At 41.3% G+C, this 8421-nt stretch overlaps 1 pseudogene; it reads left to right on the top strand.

Annotated features, from left to right (window-relative positions):
• Window positions 1-5801: 5801 nt before the first annotated feature.
• LOC106599933 (hydroxysteroid 11-beta-dehydrogenase 1-like protein) lies at window positions 5802-7754 on the top strand (annotated as a pseudogene).
• The last annotated feature ends 667 nt before the right edge of the window (window positions 7755-8421 follow it).

The following is an 8421-nucleotide window of genomic DNA, read 5'->3' as shown; positions in this document are numbered from 1 at the left end:
AAGTCTACACTTGTTTTATTCGGCGCATGTGACAAATAAAGTTTGATTTGATTTCTGTAGTGGTTTTAGTCCGTTCTTGTACAGTTCAAGTGATTGACGGTCAATGGGTTGTCATAAGAAATACAACTTCGAAGGAGATTTGTTGAAGAAAATCACTTGCGCTCTGTGGACAGGTTCACTAATAAGGAATAAGGAATGAAACATAAATGGTAATAAAAACGTTTAATGTTTCTAGCTTAGCTTTTGTTCTTTGTTCACCTCGGGAAATAACAGGTGTAAAAATTGCACAGACCTTTGTAAAGCTGGACATTAGGTTTTAATGGGGTATTTTTCCACACAAAAAAGGTTGATGTTGAAATTGACATTTGAAACTAGCTTTTGTTTAGAAAAGTTGAAGATAAATACCTTCATAGTCATGTTCTCTCAAAAGGCCATTTTTAATTGAACTCTCAAATTATACATCCATTTTGAGACTTGTCATTGTCCTCTCCTCTTGTGTTCTGCTCTATTATTCTCGCCGTGTTTGCTAGCTATTAAAACCGTTGTTTCTGTCATTATGCCAGTCTATCAGTCAGTGGCATTCAAAATCTGTTTGGAATAATATTTAAATTTGTAATATTCTCTCCTCCCTCTCCTCCGTTGTTATAGTGTACAGTTTGCCAGCTTACAGGACTGTCAAGGCCTTCGGAGGAAATATATTTACGATGATATTTTGCAGCTTTCTACCAAAGTTTATTATTTAGTAAGCTTAGAAGTGTTGAATTCTCCATCTTGTCTGTATGTGTAACAACACTATCATAGTACATAGCTCCCATTTCACTGTTCATGGAAATAGTGTGAGAGGAAGAAGTAGAATGAATAAAAGGAAGAGGGAATTACATAGTGTGTGTGTCCGTGCATGCCTATCTGATGTGGAAAATATACAGTACCAGTCAAAGGTTTGCAAACACCAACTCATTCAAGAGTTTTGCTTTATTTTTTACTATTTTCTACATTGCAGAATAATAGTGAAGACATTAAAACTATGAAATAACACATATGGAATCATGTAGTAACCAAAAAAGTGTCAAATCAAAATATAATTTATATTTGAGATTCTTCAAAGTAGCCACCCTTTGCCTTGATGACAGCTTTGCACACTCTTGGCATTCTCTCAACCAGATTCACCTGGAATGCTTTTCCAACAGTCTTGAAGGTGTTCCCACATATGCTGAGCACTTGGCTGCTTTTCCTTCACTCTGCGGTCCAACTCATCCCAAATCATGTCAATTGGGTTGAGGTTGTGTGATTGTGGAGGCCAGGTCATCTGATGCAGCACTCCATCACTCTCCTTCCTGGTCAAATAGCCCTTACACAGCCTGGAGGTGTGTTGGGTCAATGTCCTGTTGAAAACAAATTATAGTCCCACTAAGCGCAAACCAGATGGGATGCAGAATGCTGTGGTATCAATGCTGGTTAAGTGTGCCTTGAATTCTAAATAAATCACTGACAGTCACCAGCAAAGCAACCCCACACCATCACTCCTCCTCCATGCTACACGGTGGGAACCACACAAACAGAGATCATCTGTTCACCTACTCTGCGTCTCACAAAGACTCAAATTTGGACTCATCAGACCAAAGGACAGATCTAATGTCCATTGCTCGTGTTTCTTGGCCCAAGATAGTGTCTTCTTATTATTGGTGTCCTTTAGTAGTGGTTTCTTTGCAGCAATTCAACCATGAAGGCTCTATTATTGCTCTATTGTTCTATTATAGTGACCACTATGGTAGACATTGATCAAGTGCACAAGACTACACGTGTGCAAAAATAACGATTACCGAGTAAAACATTTAATTACCCCCCCCCCCACTCACACACAAGTTGTACAGTGAAGTTCAACACAAAATCAATATCTTTGGGCTCCACTGCAGGTTATTACATTGTACACTTTCTGCCTGTAGACATCTGTTCTACAATGTGCCAGCCGCAGAGCATGAGACCCTTTGTTGACATAATTGATCTCTTTCAGGCAGAGAGTACACCTGGCATACCCCTTTTTATCCACTGTATTGGAATAGTGAGATAGAGGGGAAGTGTGTGGTGTTCCTTTCACCTCTATAGTGGCATCCAGCTTAAGCCAGGCCTAGCTACACCTATGGGACTGCCAATCCCAATGGATGTGATACAGCCTGCATTCGAACCAGGGTGTCTGTAGTGACGCCTCTAGCACTGAAATGCAGTGCCTTAGACCGTCGCGCAACTCGGGAGCCCCAATCCACTTGTTTAACAAGCAACACCTCATTTTTACCTAATTCTCTCATTCTGAACATTAACCACATATTGTAGAGGGAAAACACAAGTTCACAGATAGTAGTTAGTTCATTAGCTAGTTAACTAGTCAACATTTCGCATAGATTGCCAGGGTTCAGTAAGCAACTAACGCTTTATAACTTCAGGAACGGCAAGGAGTCGTAACGTTATACCAGTTAAGTTAATACTATAGCAAATTGGTTAGCTCACCTGATGGTTAGCTCACGTTTGCTAGCTAACGTTAGCTGACTGACTTTATTAGCCAGCTAATTTTCCCACCATAAACTAAATTATTTGATCAGTTAAGTTGGCTAATGTTGCTCAACATTTCTCTGGCTAGCTTACGGAGAATTCGTTCCAGCTAGCAAGATAACATTACTTAAAAATGCTAACAATAATAGTACTTGTCCCACTACACTTTCTCCCTCACCTCAAACTTCCCAAATGCCAGTTGTTTTTCTGTTACAGCTCATGAAGGATGCTTCATCACCTTCTCACCCCGTCTCCGTAGTCAGGCTTTTCACCTACCTCTTCGTTATTGTTCAGGGGACGCGCTGCTGTAAATGGCAAACTGCCTTTCTACTCTCTGCTGTCTTTCCAGAGCAGGCGCTGATGCTGTAACTATAAAATTGGTGGTCTCTTTTCTCTTCAGTCGTGTGCTGCATTCTGCTGTTATGTGAACGATATTTCGCAGAAAGGTGACTAGTTTGTATCCCGGGGTAGCTCTGGGTCTTCCTTTTCTGTGGCGGTCCTCAATTGAGACAGTTTCATCACAGCGCTTGATGGTTTTTGCAACTGCACTTGAAGAAACTTTCAAAGTTCTTGAAATTTTCCAGATTGACTGACCTTCATGTCTTAAAGTAATGATTTCATTTCTCTTTGCTTATTTGAGCTGTTATTGCTATAATATGGACTTGGTCTTTTACCAAATAGGGCAATCTTCTGTATACCACCCCTACCTTGTCACAACTCAACTAATTGGCTCAAACGCAAATTAACTTTTAACAAGGCACACCTGTTAATTGAAATGCATTCGAGGTGACATCAGATGACCTGACCTTCACAATCACCCGACCTCAACCCAATTGAGACGGTTTGGGATGAGTTGGACTGCAGAGTGAAGGAAAAGCAGCCAACAAGTACTCAGCATATTTGGGATCTCTTTTATGACTGTTGGAAAAGAATTACAGGTGAAGCTGGTTGAGAGAATGCCAAGAGTGTGCAAAGCTGTCATCAAGGCTACTTTGAAGAATCTCAAATATAAAATATATTTAGATTTCTTTAACACTTTTTTGATTACGACATGATTCCATGTGTTATTTCATAGTTTTGATGTCTTCACTATTATTCTACAATGTAGAAAATAGCAAAAAAATAAGAAAAACCCTGGAATGAGTAGTTGTGTCCAAACTTTTGACTGATATTGTATATTAAATCCAATGTTATTTGTCATATGCTTCGTAAATAACAGGTGTAGACTAACAGTGAAATGCTTACTTAAGGGCTCTTCCCGTCAATGCAAAGAGAAAAATAATAGAAGGATAACACAAGGAAATAACAATAACTTGGCTATTTACACTGGGTACCAGTACTGAGTCAATGTGCAGGGGTACAAGGTAATTGAGGTAGATATATACATATACTGTATGTAGTGGTAAAGTGACTACATAACAGGATAGATAATAAGCAGTAGCAGCAGTGTATGTGATGAGTCAAAAGAGTTAGTGCAAAGGGGGACAATGCAGATAGTCTGGGTAGCTATTTGGATAACTATTTAGCAGTCTTATGACTTGGGGGTAGAAGCTGTTCGTGTGGTAGCAAAGAGAACAGTCTATGACTTGGGTGGCTGGAGTCTGAGTCATTTGAGTCTCCATCTATGTGCAAACTTTACAATCAAAACATAAACCTTGGCATCTGGACTAGATATGGCTATAGTAGTAGGGCTCTATTCAATCTGTAAAGTTCAGCGTTACAGCGTGATTTAAATTTAAAGGCAATATTCCCGCATCAATGGAGACTGCATTCACAGTGAAGCTGCGTACACTGAGTATACAAAACATTAAGAATACCTGCTCTTTCTATGACATAGACTGACCAGGTGAAAGCTATGATCCCTTATTGATGCCACTTGTTAAATCCACTTCAATCAGTGTAGATGAAGGGAAGGAGACAGGGTAAAGAAGGATTTTTAAGCCTTGAGACAATTGAGACATGGATTGTGTATGTGTGCCATTCAGAGGGTGAATGGGCAAGACAAAAGTTTTAAGTACCTTTGAAAGGGGCATGGTAGTAGCGCACCGGTTTGAGTGTATCAAGAACTGCAACGCTGCTGGATTTTTCACGCTCAACAGTATGTATCAAGAATGGTCCACCACCCAACAGACATCCAGCCAACTTGACACCACTGTGGAAAGCCTTGTAGTCAACATGGTCCAGCATCCCTGTGGAATGCTTTCGACATCTTGTCGAGTCCAAGGCCCATCGAATTGAGTCTGTTCCGAAGGCATAAGGGGGTGCAACTCAATATTAGGAAGGTGTTCATAATGTTTATACACTCGGTGTATGTCGGCTCACTTGGAAATTACCTTTAAATTTCTCTTGTGCAATCTGTAACGCTTCCACGATAAAGATTGAATAGAGCCCTTAGAACTGCCATGCCCTTCAGAGGTGTTGGGTTAAATGTGGAAGACACATTTCAGTTGAAGGCATTCAGTTGTACAACTGACTAGGTATCCCCCTTTCCCCTATTCAGGGAAGACAAGCGGTAGGCTATACCTACTATACATTTGAAGAAGTGGATGTCATCCATTGGATAGCGAGAACCTCTCTTCCTGCGGCTTGCAGCAGAGTACCTACATAGGCTACCATCCTTTACAGAACTTGGTGGAGTTTTTCATGTTCAGCATTTGCCTGATGGCAGTCCTCTGGAAGGACACGTTTGATCCAGTTCTCCAACAGTAGCTAGCCATGTCAGTTGAGTAGCAAGTCAAAGGGCAGGCAAAAATATTATTCAAGGTTTTGAATACACCTTTTGAGCTTTTATGTATATTCTTTATTTTTAAGGCAATTGTTGTCATTTTCATTTTCCATTCTTATATACATTTTTACCTTTTTCTATTTCACGTAAATTGAGATTTAATGCACTGATTTGACCGTTGTGATTATTTGACAATATAATGGAGCTCTTTGTGACGTGCATGTTGGCTTCAATTATGTAGGAAATTTGATGTGAGGGTCTTTATGGTAATGATGATGATGATCCTTTCAACACAAATTCATGCTCAACCTCAAAACACCAACATTCTATCATATCCATTGTGATCAGATGATCTTCTAATTCCCGAACCGACTAGGTGAAAAATCTGTCGATGTGCCCTGGTGCAAAGCAATTAACCCTATGTAACCATGTACGCTGAGAGTCGGGAAGCAAGTTCAGGGAGTGAATACGTTTAAAAAATAAATGAACAAAACAAGAAACACAAACAGCGCACCGACATGAAACAGCAACAATGGCGACTGGGGAAGGAACATATAAAAGGCAGGTAGTCAAGGAGGTGATGGAGTCCAAGTGAGTGTCATTATGCGCGTAACGCTGGTGAAAGGTGTGCGCCCTAACGAGCAGCCTGGTGACCTAGAGGCCGGAGAGGGAGCACACGTGACACCCTAATTGCTCCTGTAAGTCGCTGTGGATAAGAGCGTCTGCTAAATGACTAAAATGTAAAATGATCTTCCTCCCTCGTCAGTTGTCTTCCTCACCCCAAGCAGCCTGACTGACTGATGTCTGTCTGTCCCTCCCCTCAGAGTCTGTTCGTGGTGCCAGGGTGCTGGTGACTGGTGCCAGCACGGGCATAGGAGAGCAGGTGGCATACCACTACTCAAAGATGGGTGGCCAGATCATCATCACGGCCAGGAAGGAGCACGCCTTGCAGAAGGTTTGTGGATCTGTCTGTCTGACTAACTATGTACATCTGTCCTTTCTATTATGACCAGATGGTGACAGCCTCTTTACCAGTGTGTCATTGCTCCCTCTGTCCTATAGGTGGCAGAGAACAGCACAAGCCTGGGGGCCCAGAAGGCTCTGTATGTGACAGGAGATGTGTGCCAGGCCTCAGATCCAGAGAGAGTGGTGAGGATGGCTGGGTAAGAACTGATCACTTAGATTAACTTCAGTCATTGTCTGTATTATATTAAAGATTCATAAGGCACATTAGTTTAAATTTTCTGACTGTCTTTTTGTCCTGCAGGATGTCTTGACGTCATAGTTTTGAATCACATTGGATCCTCCCCATTCGCCATATGGAACGGAGACAGGGAGCACGTCAGGGAACTGATGCAGGTCCGCTTTGTTTTTTTTCTTAATATTAGGCTGTACTTAGCCTTGCACCTAGCCAAGTGAGACAAGGCTATGCTATAGTAGTTTTTAATGTGTTACTGTTTTCCAAAGGTGAATTTCCTCAGCTACGTGAACATTGCTTCTGCAGCTATGCCAGTGTTGGAGTACAGGGTCTGTGATCGTAGTATCCTCTCTGTTGGGTGAGTACACAACACACAGTCTTATACAAATACAGTCTTATACAGAAGCAGTTTTATACAGATGCACACTACACTAGTACTCTGTCTACTGTATTTTTTAGAGGGGAATAAAACCAAGTACTCAGACAAGCACTGTCAATACTGTGTGAACTCACCAATTTTCTTTTTAACCTGTCTCTCCTTCTCTCCCCCACAGGTAAGATGACTACTCCGTGGGGCCCTACGCGGCCAATGTTTTCTTTGGCACCATATAGAATCAGGTCAGACACACAATCCATTTACAGTTCTTTTTTCAACAATAGATTTTTTTGTGTTCTAGAGCTTTTGTCTTTTCCTACTGAATAAATGGCATTATGACTGGGGAGTGTGCGTGGTTGTGCTGCTGATGTTGAATGACTGGCCATGTAAAATAAACATTTTCAAGTGTCACCATGACTTTACATGCAAGAGTTGTATTGACTGCATATGTAGCAGTAGTTGGATATTTATGAAGGTACAATACCTGCTACATTTATAGTAGGCCTTAGATAAAGTAGAATGAAGTAGAAAACATTACAGTAGGTATCATGTAGGTCTTATCAAGGTGTCCTTATTCTATTATTTAACCTTTATTAAACCAGGAAGTTCAATTGAGATGAAACCTGATCAAAACATTTAAACACATCCTGCATGTAGCATGCATTACAGTCCCCTTAATGTCTTACCCTGCAGCGCATCTTTAATTTGCCATGTACTATCCCGCCTGCAGAGGTCACACCAATATGATGGCCTACCCAGCCAGCGATGCTGCCCTCCACCTCATCACCCGCCAGAAGTCATTCTGCCCTGTCTACATTTACCTCGCCTGCCTGTGCAGAGACTGGTTCCCCTTCTTCAGAGACATTTCATTGAGAACTCCTACACATACTGAAGGAGCCACAAACCCCTAGTGAATGAAGCCCTTACTACACAGAGTGGGGCAGGGTAAGGGTCAGGGGGAACTTTTTTAGGATAGGATAGGATAGAAATATAGAGGAAAGAGGGTGCTAGAGCAGTGGGTCAGATTCAAACCCATGCTCGCAGACATTCACAGTACATATGATCCAGAGACACCAACTTTCAGACAGCTAGAACTACCAGGCCACGTGCTTCACCTACTTAAGGGAACCCTCATAGTTGTATGGAATGAACCCACCTACCACTGTGACCACACAGGAAGCACAACTCCACCTATGGTTGGATGTTGTATCTACCGTAATTTCCGGACTATTGAGCGCACCTGAATATAAGCCGCACCCACTGAATTAAAAATATATATATATTTTGAACATAAATAAGCCGCACGTGTCTATAAGCCGCAGGTGCCTACCGGTACATTGAAACAAATTAACTTTACACAGGCTTTAACGAAACACGGCTTGTAACAAAAATAAATAGGCTTTAACGAAACACGGCTTGTAACAAAAATAAATAGGCTTTAACGAAACACGGCTTGTAATAAAAATAAATAGGTTTAACGAAACACTGCTTGTAACAAAACATAAAAAATTAGCAGTAAACAGTAGCCTACCAAGAAAGTCATTGGTCACTATCTTCCTCCTCCTGTGCACTGAAACC

The sequence above is a fragment of the Salmo salar genome, chromosome 03 (genome assembly GCF_965601325.2).
Source record: "Salmo salar chromosome 03, fSalSal1, whole genome shotgun sequence".
Classification (NCBI taxonomy): Eukaryota; Metazoa; Chordata; class Actinopteri; order Salmoniformes; family Salmonidae; genus Salmo; species Salmo salar.
This window is presented reverse-complemented; position numbering and strand designations above follow the sequence as displayed.